Source organism: Tamandua tetradactyla, chromosome 16, assembly GCF_023851605.1.
Source record: "Tamandua tetradactyla isolate mTamTet1 chromosome 16, mTamTet1.pri, whole genome shotgun sequence".
Classification (NCBI taxonomy): Eukaryota; Metazoa; Chordata; class Mammalia; order Pilosa; family Myrmecophagidae; genus Tamandua; species Tamandua tetradactyla.
Genome location: NC_135342.1, coordinates 24,847,996 through 24,861,812, shown reverse-complemented (window position 1 = coordinate 24,861,812; position 13,817 = coordinate 24,847,996). Strand labels below are relative to the sequence as shown.

General features: G+C 46.0%; 1 protein-coding gene across 6 annotated transcripts in view; it reads left to right on the top strand.

Moving 5' to 3' along the window:
- PAK4 (p21 (RAC1) activated kinase 4) overlaps positions 1-13,817 on the top strand; it is a 51,377-nt gene that overhangs the window by 18,137 nt on the left and 19,423 nt on the right. For 2 of the 6 annotated variants that reach the window (XM_077131912.1, XM_077131913.1), the window contains exon 1: positions 13,451-13,638. The exons of the other annotated variants lie outside the window; for them this stretch is intronic. The gene's annotated coding sequence lies outside the window, so the exon portion shown is untranslated. Of the gene's footprint in view, positions 1-13,450; positions 13,639-13,817 lie in introns of those variants that run through there. 6 annotated transcript variants of the gene reach the window in all.

The window sequence follows — 13,817 nt, the reverse complement described above, 5'->3', positions numbered from 1 at the left end:
CTATCTTTATGCCAGTACCATGTTGTTTTGACCACTGTGGCTTTATAATAGATTTTAAAGTCAGGGAGTATTAATCCTCTTGTGTTCTTCTTCTTTTTTAGGATGCTTTTAGCTATTCAGGGTCTCTTTCCCTTCCAGATGAATTTGGTAGTTAGCTTTTCCAAATCTTCAAAGTAGGTTGTTGGAATTTTGATTGGTACTGTCTTGAATACGTAGATCAATTTGGGGAGAATTGACATCTTAACTATATTTAGCCTTCCTGTCCATAAGCAGGGAATGTCTTTCCACTTATTTAGATCTCTTTTGATTTCTTTTAGCAATGTTATACAGTTTTCTGTGTACACATCCTTTATGTCCCTAGTTAAGTTCATTCCTAAGTATTTGATTCTTTTAGTTGCTATTTTGAATGGAATTTTTTCCTTAACTGACTCCTCAGCCCGATCATTGCTTGTGTATAGAAATGTTACTGATTATTGCACATTAATTTTATATCCCGCCACCTTGCTGAATTTATTAGCTCAATAACTTTGCTGTAGATTTCTCAGGATCTTCTAAGTATAGTATCATATCATCTGCAAATAGTGAGAGTTTTACTTCTTCCTTTCCAATTCTGGATGCCTTTTATTTTGTTGTTCTGCCTGATTGCTCTAGTAAGAGCTTCTAGCACAATGTTGAATAATAGTGGTGAAAGTGGGCATCCTTGTCTTGTTCCTGATCTTAGGGGGATCCCTCCATTGAGTACGATGCTGGCTATCAGTTTTTCATATATTCCCTTTATCATATTGAGGTAGATGCCTTTAATTCCTATCTTTTGGAGTGTTTTTATCAGAAAAGGATGCTGAATTTTGTCAAATGCTTTTTCAGTATCAATCGAGATGATCATGTGATTTTTCCCTTTTGATTTGTTAATGTGCTATGTTACATTAATTGATTTTCTTGTGTTGAACCATCCTTGCATTCCTGGTATAAACCCCACTTGGTCACAGTGTATAATTCTTTTAATGTGCTGTTGGATTCGATTTTCTAATATTTTATTGAGAATTTTTGCTTCTGTGTTCATTAGGGAGATTGGCCTGTAGTTTTCCTTTCTTATAGCATCTTTACCCAGTTTTGGTATTGAAATGATATTAGCATCATAAAATGAGTTAGGTAGAGTTCCTTTTTCCTCAATTTTTTTGAAAAGTTTGAGCAGGATTGGTGTTAGTTCTTTTTGGAATGTCTGAAGAAGTTCCTCTGTGAAGCCATCTGGCCCTGGGCTTTTCTCTGTGGGAAGATTTTTGATGACTGATTGAATCTCTTTACTTGTGATTGGTTTGTTGAGATCTTCTGTTTCTTCCTGAGTCAGTGTAGCTTGTTTGTGTGTCTCTAGGAATTTGTACATTTCATCTAAGTTGTCTAGTTTGTTGGCATATAGTTGTTCATAGTATCCTACTATGATTTCTTTTATTTTTTCAGGGTCTGTGGCAATGCACCCCTTCTCATTTCTGATTTTGTTTTATTTGTATCCTCTCTCTTTTTTTCTTGGTCAGTCTTGCTGGTAGCTCATCAGTTTTATTGATTTTCTCAAAGAATCAACTTTTGGTTTTATTGATTCTTTCTGTTGTTCTCCCATTCATTTATTTCTGCTTTGATCTTTGTTATTTCTCTTCTTCTATTTGCTTTGGGCTTAGTTTGCTGTTTTTTTGTTTTTTGTTTTTTTCAAATTCCTCTAAGTGTACTGTTAAGTCCTCTGTTTTTGCTCTTTCTTGTTTTTTAATATAGACATTTAGGGCAATAAATTTCCCTCTCAGCACAACCTTTGCCACATCCCATAAGTTCTGATAGGTTGTTTTCTCATTTTCGTTCTTCTCCATAGAGCTCTAGTAATTTCTTCTTTGACCCACTGGTTGTTTAAGAGTGTGTTATTTAATCTCCATATATTTGTCAATGTTCTCTTTCTTTGGTGGTTATTGAGATCCAGCTTCATCCCATTGTGATCAGAAAAAGTGCTTTGAATAATTTCAATATTTTAAAATTTATAAAGACCTATTATGTGCCCCAGCATATCATCTGTCCTGGAGAATATCCATGAGCACTAGAGGAAAATGTATATCCTTGTGCTTTGGGGTGCAATGACATATATATGTCAGTTAGGTCTATTTTATTTATCATGTTATTTAACTTCTCTCTTTCCTTGTTGATCTTCTGTGTGGTTGTTCTATCTATAGAAACGAGTGGTATATTGAAGTCTCCTACTATTATTGTTGAAACATCTATCGCTCCCTTCAGTTTTGCCAGTGTCTGTCTCATATACTTTGGAGCGCCTTGATTGGGAGCATAAACATTTATGATTGTTATATCTTCTTGGTGAATTGACCCTTAAATTAGTATATAGTGTCCTTCTTTGTCTCTTTTGATGTCTTTACATTGAAGGTATATTTTGTCCAATATTAGCATAGCTACTCCTGCTTTCTTTTGGTTACAACTTGCATGGAAAATCTTTTTCCATCCTTTCACTTTCAGTCCATTTGTATCGTTGTGTCTAAGATGAGTCTCTTGTAAACAGTATATAGCTGAATTATGTTTCTTAATCCATTCTGCCAGTCTGTATCTTTTACTTGGTAAATTTAGTCTGTTGACGTTCAAAGTTATTACTGAAAAGGTGTTTCTTAAGTCCGCCGTCTTATTTTTTTTTTTATTTTATCTGTCAGATCTATATATTCTTTTCCCTCTTTCTCTTTGTCTTCTTTAAATTACCCTTAGTACTCTTCAATTCTGTGCCCTCCTCCAAACCTCCCTCTCCTGTCTTTTTTTTTTTTTCAGCTGGCAGAACTCCTTTTCGTATTTCTTGTAAGGCCAGTCTCTTGTTGACATATTCTTTCAGGACTTCTTTGTCTGTGAAAACTTTAATCTCTCCCTCAGTTTTTTTTTTTTTTTTTTTTGGCATGGGCAGGTACCAGGAACCGAATCTGGGTCTCCAGCATAGCAGGTAAGAACTCTGCCACTGAGCCACTGTGGCCCACCCCCTCAGTTTTGAAGAACAGTTTGGCTTGGTACAGAATTTTTGGCTGGAAGTCTCTCTCTTTCATGATCTAGAGTGCATCATACTACTGCCTTCTTGCCTCCAGGGTGCTAGTTGAGTAATCTGAACTCAGTCTTATTTGATTTCCCTTATATGTTGTAGATTGTTTTTCTCTTGCCACTTTCAGGATATTCTGCTTCTCTTCACTCTTTGACAGACTGATTAGTATGTGTCTTGGGGAAGGCCTATTTGGATTTTTTCTGTTTGGAGTTTTTTGGGCTTCTTTAACTTGCATATTTATGTCCTTTATGAGGGTTAGAAAGTTTTCCCCCATTATATTCTCAGCTATTCTTCCTAGCCCTTTACTCCTCTCTTCTCCTTCTGGGACACCAATGATTCTTATATTTGTGCACTTTGTTTTGTCTATCAGTTCCGTTAGATCCAATTCAATTTTTTCCGTTTTTTTTTTTTTTTTGCCATTTGCTGTTTTGAGTCTTCGAAGTCAATTATCCTGTCCTCTTTATCACTTACTCTTTGTTCTGTCTCTTCACATTTGGTGTTGTATGCCTCTAGTATGTTTTTTATTTGGTCAATAGAGTCTTTAATCTCTGTTTTATCTGCTAGTTTTCTATTTATTTTTTCAAGTTCCTATTTATGCTCTTCTCCTGTCTTCTTGATCATTTGCTGTCCCACTTATTTTATTAAGTAGAGTTATAGGAACATCTGATTAGTTGTTCCAACATCTGTGTCTCCTCTGGGTTTTTAATTTGGTCATTAGGCAGGGCTATATCTGTCTGCATTTTTATATGCTTAGTGATCTTCTGCTGTCTTCATGGCATGTAGATATCTTGATTGATTTACTTTGGGAGTTGATTTCTTTCAGTAGTCTAAGGCCTTGTATTTGCGGGATGGTTGTACAGCAGGGAGCAGGGTATGGGGTGGGACACTCAGTGCAGTGATTTGTTTCACAGCAGGTATAGGCATAGGTTGGGAATGTTATGCTGATGCTTGTGAATGTGGATGCCCTGTGGCCAGGGAGGATGTAGCTGTGGGGGTGCACCAGTCTGGGGGGCATAACCCTGATGTGCACTGGTCTAAGGCATGGGGCCCTTTGTGTGCACGTATAGAGCTATGGCAGCAGGTCGGTGTCATGCCTTCATGGACTGGGTGCAGATGTGACCAGGCTGCGCAGGTTGGCACTTTCTCAGAGTTAGGAAGTGTGGCTGAGGGCTGTGCACATGTGTGGTTCTAGGACTGTTGTAAAGTACAGTTCCCAGAGCTGAATGATGTGACTGGGGGCCCGTGTGCATGCGTGGGTCTAGGAGTGCTATAAACTAATGCACAGCATTTGGGGGTGGGGAGGGCGGGGTGAAGCCTTTTGATGCCATGGGCAGGGGGGCAGGGGCAGCCCAGGTATGGAGGCTAGTGCTCACAGCCCACATGAGCTGGCAACAGCAACAGGGAGGGGGAGGTAGTGCTCAGGAGGGATGCAGGAGAGGTTGGCTGGGCTGCACCTGGGGTGGGGGCATGGGGCAGGTATGTACACTGGGGGCCAGTGGGGTGGGGGCACCTAGATTGCAGAGAACGGGAGTGGGTGGCCGGGCTCGGGCATGTGGGGTGTAGGGTGAGTCGTCAGCCACCAGGCTGCGCTGGTGAGGACAGCATGCCCAAGGAACGTGGCCTGGCCAACTTCCCAGTTCCTGGCTCCCATCCGTGCACTCCCGTGGGCTCTGTGTTTCTGCGCCAGGCTCCAGCTTTCTTCCTCTCAGTTCCTTGGCCTTTGCAACTAGGGCCACCCTTTGTGGTGCAGAAGGGTCTCCCAGGTCAGCTGCACTCCCAAATTGCCACCTCAGTTGCCCTCCTGTCCCTTCTCTAACTTTTCCGTGGAGCAGGGCTAATCTTGAACTACTCTATTTGGCCATCTTCCTGGATGTCCGACCTTAACTTTTAAAGTAAATATAATGAAGAAGAAAATAGTGAGTGGCTTGAAAAAAATAATAATAAATTGCTTAGTGGCTCACTGAGGCTGGTTCCCTGCTCCAGCAGAAGTAGGGCAGGAGGGACCCTCATGAGGTTTGGGAACTACCCTGGGCCTCGGAGCCACTCACTGCAACCTGGGAGCCAGTCCAGCCTGGCCCGGTGGCTAAGCTTTAGGGGCTGAGTTCTACTGCTGCCCTTGGCCAGCTGTGGGACCCTAGGTAGATTTCTCCTTCCCTCCATCTACTTCCTCTTGCACAGCATGATGGTGACTGCACATCCCTCGGAGGTCTGCTGTGGGGCCTTGGTGAGACTGTATAGAAAAAAGTGCCTGTGTGCAGTGTACACTCTGGGAACTGCTGGTGAGAGTCTTCTGCATTGTAGTATAGCTCTCTTCGACCTCCGCTACTCAGTGTGCCCCTCTCTCCCTCCCTTCCAGCCAGACAGCTTTCTGGTGCATCCTGGAATGTAGCAGGCATGTTCCATGTCTGGCCTCAACCTTTGGTTCTGGCTGGTCCCTCCTTCCTGAATATGCTTCCCCAGATCCTACAAGGCTGACTTCTGCTCTCAGGTCTATGCTCAGAGGCCCCCCTGACTATCCTCTGGAAAATAGCAGCCCTGCATTCTCTGACCTTCCCCTTCTTGTTTGGTACTTTTGTATTTGCACCTGTGTTGTCCATCTCCCCTACCAGAATAGTACCTCCAAGAGGGTAGGAGTCTGTCTTACTCCAGTGCCTAAAACAGTGCCTGGCACACACCAAATGCAAAATAAAGAATTGAATGACTCAGTCAATCAGTCAGTCAGAGAGTGAACCTGGTAAAGTCAGTGGCTTTCGACTGGGTCAGACCTGCCACGGAATCCTGGCCCTAATACAAGCTGTATGATGCTGGACTGGCCCAGCCCTGCTTTGAGCCTCCCTTTACTCCTCTGCAAAATGGGGCTTTAGCTGCACCCTCCTCAATGCCTTCTCCTGTGTTAGCATGGGTTCTGCACTGCACTTAAGGCCTTGTAGATGGCTTCACCTGCTGCCCTGTGTCCCCAGGACAGGGCACAGGTGAAGCCAGCCAGGGGATGTCCCTGCCCCGGGGTCACTTCACTGTGACTTAAGTACCTCCTTCCGCTTGGTATGATGAGATTTGGTGGCTCCAGAGCTAGGAACAAGAGGAAACCTTGGGTGGATGCCTTGTAGTGGCCAGGAAGGCTTCCCAGGGAATGTAGTGCAAGTCCCTGGAGAGAGCTGGGCGTTGTGGCTGGAGGCTCTGCAAGAAACAGGCCTCCTGTTTCTCTATACACACATGTATAGAGGTTGTTTGCGGGCATACACATTTCTCTGACATGTATAGAGAAAGCTTCTGGTTGTCAGAATTACTAACTACGTTTTTTCCTACATTGTAGTATAAAATACCATGGATACAGAAAAGTAGATAAAACCTCTATGAAGAGTTTAATGAATAATTATAAGGTAAATGCCATGCAGCTATCACCCAGATCAAGAAGAAAAGGATTATGAGCCTCTGAAAGCCCCTCCTCCATGTGCTCTTCCTAATACCATCAAAGAAATTCATCCCTCTTTTTTTCCTTTTAATTGTATGCTCTTTTTTAGTTAATTATGAAAGATTTCAGACATCTCTAAGAGTAGAGACTCAACTAATGAACCTCTTTGGACCTACAGCCCAGCTAAGAGAGAAAATGTGTCTGCCATCGTTGAAGCCCTCTAGGCACCCCTGTGCCCGGAACCCAGTCCTTGAGTTGGCCTCTTGTCTGTGCCCCTTAACAATACCCAGTATTGTTCTGCAGGTTTTAAAACTGTGTATAAATGGTACCAGACTCTCTTTACCTGGCTGCAGCTTGCTTTCAGTGTTTTGTTCTTGAAATTTCTCCAGGTTGATAAATGTAGTCCCAATAGATTATAGGAAAACTCCCCCACAGGAGAGGCAGGGCTTCAGCTGGTAGCCAGATGAAAGCAGCCTGCCCTGGGTTAGGCTCAGGAGGGTGCCCAAGGGGGCCTCGCAGGCCTGTGGCTCTAGGCAGGTTTGAAACCACTACTTCAAGTGATTGTGGGCATATTTCCTTCCGTGGGGGACACTACTGGCTTCGCAGGTCTCCAAGTGGGACTTAGTCCTTGATGCCTAAGGGACCTCCCTGAGCACCTGCAAGGTAAAAAGGAGACTCTGGTGCCAGCCCCAAGTCTTGTGCCATGAGGGGCCTTTCCTGGACTGGAGCCCCAATCTGTTTCCTTTCCATGTGGAATAGATTGGGGCCTGGGATAGGAAGGTCTCTTCTCTTCCTCTGTCCCCTCTACCCCCACCCCCACCTCCCCTCCAGGCCATTATCCTTTCTTACCCAGTCTTTTAGGAGAAGCCTAGTTCTGTTACCACATGATATCACATCCTCAACTCTGTCAGCCTCAGTTTCCTCATTTGTTAAATGGGGTTGTGTAAGGGTTGATTATTTTATCCTTGTAAAGCACATAAAAGAGAGTTGACACAGAAACTGCTCAGTAAGTGCGTATAAGCTGTCAGTATTATTGTCATTATTGCTATCGCTCATTCAGTTTTTAGATGTCTACTGGGCAGCTCCTCTGAGTCAAGTAATGGCTTTGATAGGTAGTGAGAGAGTCGTATACAACAGCGGACAGTAGCAGCCCAGAGTGACCTTGGGGACAGAAGAGGCAAGAGTGTCACAGCTGTGATGGGCAAAACCTAGAGGATTGTGGGAGGCTCTGGCTGCAGCCTAGGAGATGAGGGAAGACTTCCTGGAGGAGGAGTTATGTGAGCTGACACTTGACAGAAGAGCAGGAGTATGTGGAAGGGTGTTCAAAGGAGAGGGAACAGTGTCTACAAAGGCTGCAAGGTGGGAAAGTGCCTGGCATTTGGAAAAATGCATTACTCTTTAATAAACTATTTTGAGATAATTGTAGATTTACATGAAGATGTTAGAAAAAATAGAGCTCCTTGTACCCTCAGTCTTGCAAAATTGTAGTGTGATATCACAATCAGTATATTGACATTGACACCATCAAGGCACAGAGCATTCCATCCTAAATATTCCCCTCTCCCCATACTTTTTTCTAGCCACATCCACCTCTTTCCTCTTCCTAGTCCCTAATCCCTGGTTACCACTCAACTTTTCCATTTCTATTATTTATGTAAATGGAAACACACCCCATGTAACTATTGGGATTGGCTCTTTTTTTACCCAAAATAATTCCCTGGAGATTCATTCAGGTGGTGTGTGCATCAACAGTTCTTTCCTTGGCATAGTTGAGTAGTTGTCCTTAGTATGGATGGCCCACTGTTTGTTTAATCATTCACCTGTTGAAGGACATGTGGGTTGTTGCCAATTTTTAGTTGTTACATATAAAGCTGCTGTGTTGCTGTGTGAATGTGAGTCTTCATTTCTCTGGGATAAATACCTCAGGGTAAAGTTACTGGGTCATATGTTAGTTGCTTACTTAGATTTTTTTTTTTTTTTTTTTAACGTGGGCAGGTACCGGGAATCGAACCCGGGTCCTCTGGCATCGCAGGCAAGCATTCCTGCCTGCTGAGCCACCGTGGCCCGCCCCTTGCTTAGATTTTTAAGCAACTGCCAGACTATGTTCCAGGTTAGCTGTACCCTTTTACATTCGTACAGCAGTGTATGAGAGACCCAGTTTCTCCACATCCCCATTGGCATTTTAGCTATTCTGGTACATGGGTAGTGAAAGCTCCATGAAGTTTTAATTTGTATTTCCCCAGTAGCCAATGATGTTGAGCATCTTTTTGTGTGCATATTTGCCATGTATAGCTCCTCTTTGGTGAAATGTTCTTCATGTCTTTTGCCCATTTTAAATCAGATTGGAGTTTTCTTTGTTTGCTGAGTTTAAGAGTTTTTATATATTCTAGATACTAGTCCTTTCTCAGATATATGGTTTGCAAAAATTTTCTCCCAGTCTTTTGCTTTTCATTCTCTTCACATGGACTTTTGCAGAACAAAAGTAATTTTGATGAAGTCCACTGTGTTAATTTTTCCTTTTATGGATTGTAGTTTTGGTGAGAAATTTAAGAATTCTAGGCCTAGATCTAGATCCAGAAAATTTTCTCCTATGTTTTTTCCACAAAGTTTTATAGCTTTACATTTTACATTTAAGTCTGTGATCCATTTTGAGAAAATTTTTGTCTGAGTAGGGAGATTTAAGTCAAGGTTTATTTCTTTGCCTTTGGATTTCCAGTTGCTGCAGCACCATTTGTTGAGAAAGACCACCTTTTCTCCACTGACTAGTTTATGCTTCTTTATCAAAAATCAGTTGTGCATATTTGTGTGGGTCTCTTTCTGGGTTTTCTGTCCTATTGCATTGATCCATGTGTTTCTCTCCTATACTGTCTTGATGACCATAGCTGTATGATAGGAATCACCCTACCTTAAAATCAGGTAGGGTGATTCCTCCTACTTTATTCTTTTTCAAGATTTGCTGAGCTATTCTGGGGCCTGGAGCCTGGTGTTTGAGACACTCCTCTGGAATTCCCTCGTGTGGAAGATGCACTGTGGTTGACCCAGTTTCAGAGTCATTCTTGACTCCTCCCTGGTCCCCAGCCACAGCATCAACAGGTGTTGACTTTTCTTGGTAGATGCCCCCACTCTGTCTTTCTAGGCTACCATCTTCAGTTGCCTGGACCTTGTCGGTCATCCCCAAACCCAGCCAAGCTCCCTTGAACCCTCTCTTCATGGTGCGGCCAGAGTTTCATCTTCAAACCCCAGGCCTACCCTCAGTGACTACCTCTTCGCCCATAGGCCTGACTCCACCAAACTGTCTTGCCTTTGAACCCGGTACACGCTCATATCCTCCAGGCAGCCCTTCTCAGCTGGGATTTCACATTTTATGTGTGATGTTTGACTGACATCTGTCAACCCCACTTATAAGCCCCCATGGGCAGGCACCCTGCTACACCCTCTGCACCCACTGTCCACCAGGGCCAGCCCCTGATAGACATGCCCTGGATTTCTGTTGCCAGAATCCTGGAATGTAGGAAGGAAGCTGCATGCAATCAGAGCAAATGATTGAGGGGGAAGAGTGCAGTTAGGTTTACCAAGGTGTCTGTGACCCAGTGGAAACATGAGCAAAGGCTTTGAACAGTTTCTTAGCTGAAGAGGAAATTCTGTTGGCTTTTAAAAATCTGAAAGGATGCTCACCCTCCTAAGTAGAAAAATGCAAATTAAAACTAGGCCAAAAGGACCTGGCTTCACATGTCTAATCAGCAAAGGCCAGGAAGTCTGACAATAACCCATCCTAGTAAGGCCCTGTGAAGAAGGTCCCCAGCACTGCTGAGGTGCTGGGAACTGGAGCAGCCCCATGCAGGGCAACTCAGCAGTGATGAGCTTTGCCACACAATCCCATGTCTGGGACTTCATCCCCTACACACACTGGCACACCTGCCACGTGACCCCTGCACATGACTATCCTTTCAGCACCACTTGTGACTGCAAAAGGCTGGAAACAATGCACCTGGCCTGTGGGTGCCAGCTCAGAGCACTGCAGCCCTTCCACAAGGCCATTGATGCAGTGAGGAGCACTTTGCAGGGATCAGGGTGTGGAATGACTACTAGGTTATGTGTGCGTATATATTTTGTATATACACACACAAATATACAAAAATATATTTTGTATGTATATCATTTCTTTACAATCATAATTTTAAAGTAACATAAACTACACACTGCAAAGTACACAGAACATAAAGACACAGCACACTCAGTTATGATAAAGGGAAAATCCACGTAGCCAGCCCGTAAGAATAGAAATAGCCCCCAGAAGATCCGTGCCTGCCTGTCCCCCAGAGCAGCTCTCTCCTGACTTTTCAGCAACCATGTCCTTGTTTTTCTAAAAGGCTTTGCTACCTCTATGCATCCCTAAATAGTGCAGTGTTGATTTGACTGGTTTTGAACTTTGTCTAGACAAAGTCCTAGTATGTATCGGTTTGGGTCTTGCCTCTTCCATTTAACACTGTTTTTGATATGCCTCCGTCACGTAACTGTAGGTCATGCATTCTCACTGTTGTGTGCTCTTTCACAGAGCAAATAGATCACAGTTCATTATCCATCTCTTGGGGAAGAGCATTTGTGTTGCTTTCAGTTTCTGGCTAGATCAACCTGTGCTGCTGTGAACCTTTCCTCACGTGTCTCCTGGGGCCCATGTGGTGCATTTGCCAGGGGGCAGGCCTCTCTTCAACTCTGCTGGACGCTGCCAGACTCTTCCCCCTGGGGCCAGCAGCACAAGGAGAGCCAAGGAATGTTTTTTTTAGAAAAGTAAGGTACAGAATAGTGTGGCTGGTGTGCTGCCACTTTTGGTTTTCTAAAAAAAATGTACCTTTGTATGTGTGCTCTCCCAGAAAGGAACATAAAAGAAACTGTAGTAGGGATAACTTCAGGGCTAGTCAGGGCAGGAGGGGGTGTCGTGTCACCCCTGCCTTTTGGAACCTCTAGCTTTTGACCCATGTGCCTATGTTACCCATTTAATAGAGGAAGGAAAAGAACAAATGGCAAAATGTTAATTGAGAACTGTGTTGGGTTTTATGTGGGCTCATTGTTTTGTTCTTTATATTGGGGTGTGTTTCATGATTAAACAAAACAAAAGAGTTGTCTTGATGTGAGGAAGTCTTGAACCAACCTCTTGAGGCCTGCTAGTGTTGCCCTCCCCCGCCCCCAACTGGCCTGGCCAGAACTGTCCAATCCTATGACCCGCTCCCCCGCCAAAGCCCAAACCAGCCTGTCCGGTTTGGGGAGCCGGCCTCTGCTGGCTCCTTTTTGGGTGGCTGCCTGGCAGGTGCCCCACCCCCACAGGGAAGAGGGTGGCCTGGGATCTGGGACTTCTGGGGTCCCCCAGACCTGCCTCCTTTCCCAGAGCCCAGCCCAGCCCCTCCTCAGAGCCTATCAAGTAGTGGGCAGGAAGGAGGTAGAAGGGATTTCCACCCTGGAGTAGGAGCTCTGAGTCCGTGGCCTGCATGTGAAGATAAAGTCGTTCAGGAGTTGGCTGAGAGGAAGCAGCCATATTGAGGGTGGCAGAGCAGGGAGTTGGGAAGGACACAGGTATCTCTGCTCACTCCCACCCCTCAGGCCGTGTGCTTACTGTTCTCCTTCCTCTGGAACCATTGAGTGGGGTGTCTGCCTGGCCTGGCACTGGGCCCACCAAGTCCCTGCCCCCGCAGGAGCAGGCAGTCCTACTAGGACGTTAGCTTCCAGGTAGGTTGTTTTGTCCACTTTGTTTACTGCTGTATTCCCAGGGTCTAGAGCAGAGCCTGCCAGGTGGGCATGTGTTAAGAGCTCAGTAAGTAGTGAGAACGAATGGGAGAGGCAGACACATCCTAGGACAGTGACAGCCCAAGTGGTCTGGGCTGGATAGGGGAAGCCCCAGGAGACTGAGGGGAACACAGGGAGGTACTTGACCCAGCCTAGGGTGCCAGGGAGCTTCCTAGAGGAGGTGGTGTCAGGGCCAGGGCCTGACGGGTGTATGGAATGACCTAGCCACCGTGCCTTCTCAGGCCTCCCCGACATGGGGGAGACAGACATTAAACAGATGCCACACAAGTAACAAATTATAAATAAATGGACAGGTAGGTCAGGGAAGGCTCTGCAAAGGAAATGAGATCTAAAGGAGGAGAAAGGCCATAGAAGGGCCTCAGCAGAACTGCTGAGGGCACTGAGGGGGAGAGGTTTGGGGAGTTACTGGATAAAGACTTGAGAATCCCAGAGCCTGACCTAGGTGCCTTGGGCTAGTGGCTCAGCCTCTCTGAACCTCAATTTCCTACACTATAAAATGGACCTGCTAAAGTGTCTGTCCCATTCTGGGCAGTGGTGAGGGTAAAATGACTTAATGCATGGCAAGTACTAAGAGCAGGGCCCGGCAGAGAAATTCTTCTAAAGCAGGGCTGCTTGTTTGCAGAAGGGTTGGCTTCATCCATACTAGAGCCTCTTGGCATTCAGATGGCCCACCCTCCCCACCCTGCCACCTTCCTGCCCCTGCCACCGAGAGAAGCCGCCCCTGAGTCTAGGAGTCTCTCATTTGACCACCTGTTTGGGGGTGGCCCGTTAATCCCAACCTTTCTGTGCACTTGCTGGAATTAGCAGCCCCAGGGGGTGGGGTGGGGGGAACACAGCGAGTCCCAGATCTCCTCCAGCCACCCCCCCAGATCCAAGTCTGCCATCCCTCTGTCCCTTCCTCCAGCCCACTGGCTGCCCCTCTAGCCACCCTGCCAGCTGTGTTTCCCAGAGTTCAGCCCTGCTTTGTGTGGCCAAAGCCTGCTGGGCCTCTGGCACCAGTCCTGCCTAGGGGAGTGAGATTGGGGCCTGTGTGTGTTTGTAGGGGTCTGACCATGTCCCCACCCAGCCCGTCCCTCTGCCAGGGCAATTGTGGCTGGTGTTTCCAAGCTCGGCCCCGCCTCCCTCCCCCTCTCCCTCCCTCCATGGGTTGGAGCCGCAGCTCAGCTCCTGCCAGGGCAAGCCCGCGCCACCACCCGCTGCCAGGGAAGCCAGGGCGCAGAGCCCAGCCAGCTCTCCTAAGAAGTGCCTGCATTGAGGGCCCGAGAAGTTCCGGAGCTCCACTCCTTGCTTTCCTGGCTGGAACCCTCTCCTTCCGCTGGCCCTCCCCCTTGAGGGGCCCCAGAAAGTAGGGAAGAGGATGATGGAGGTGAGCTGGCCCTGGCCTCAGGCAGGAGGGGCAGCAAGGGGAGGGCTGCATAGGGTGTCCTGCCGCATGGCCGCTGAAGTCTGTATGAGCACATGTGTAAGCTGCCATACCTTTTGGAGGGACCAGGGGCAGGATGGCCATGCTTGTGTGTGCATGGTGGCAGGTGTCTGTCTCCTAGG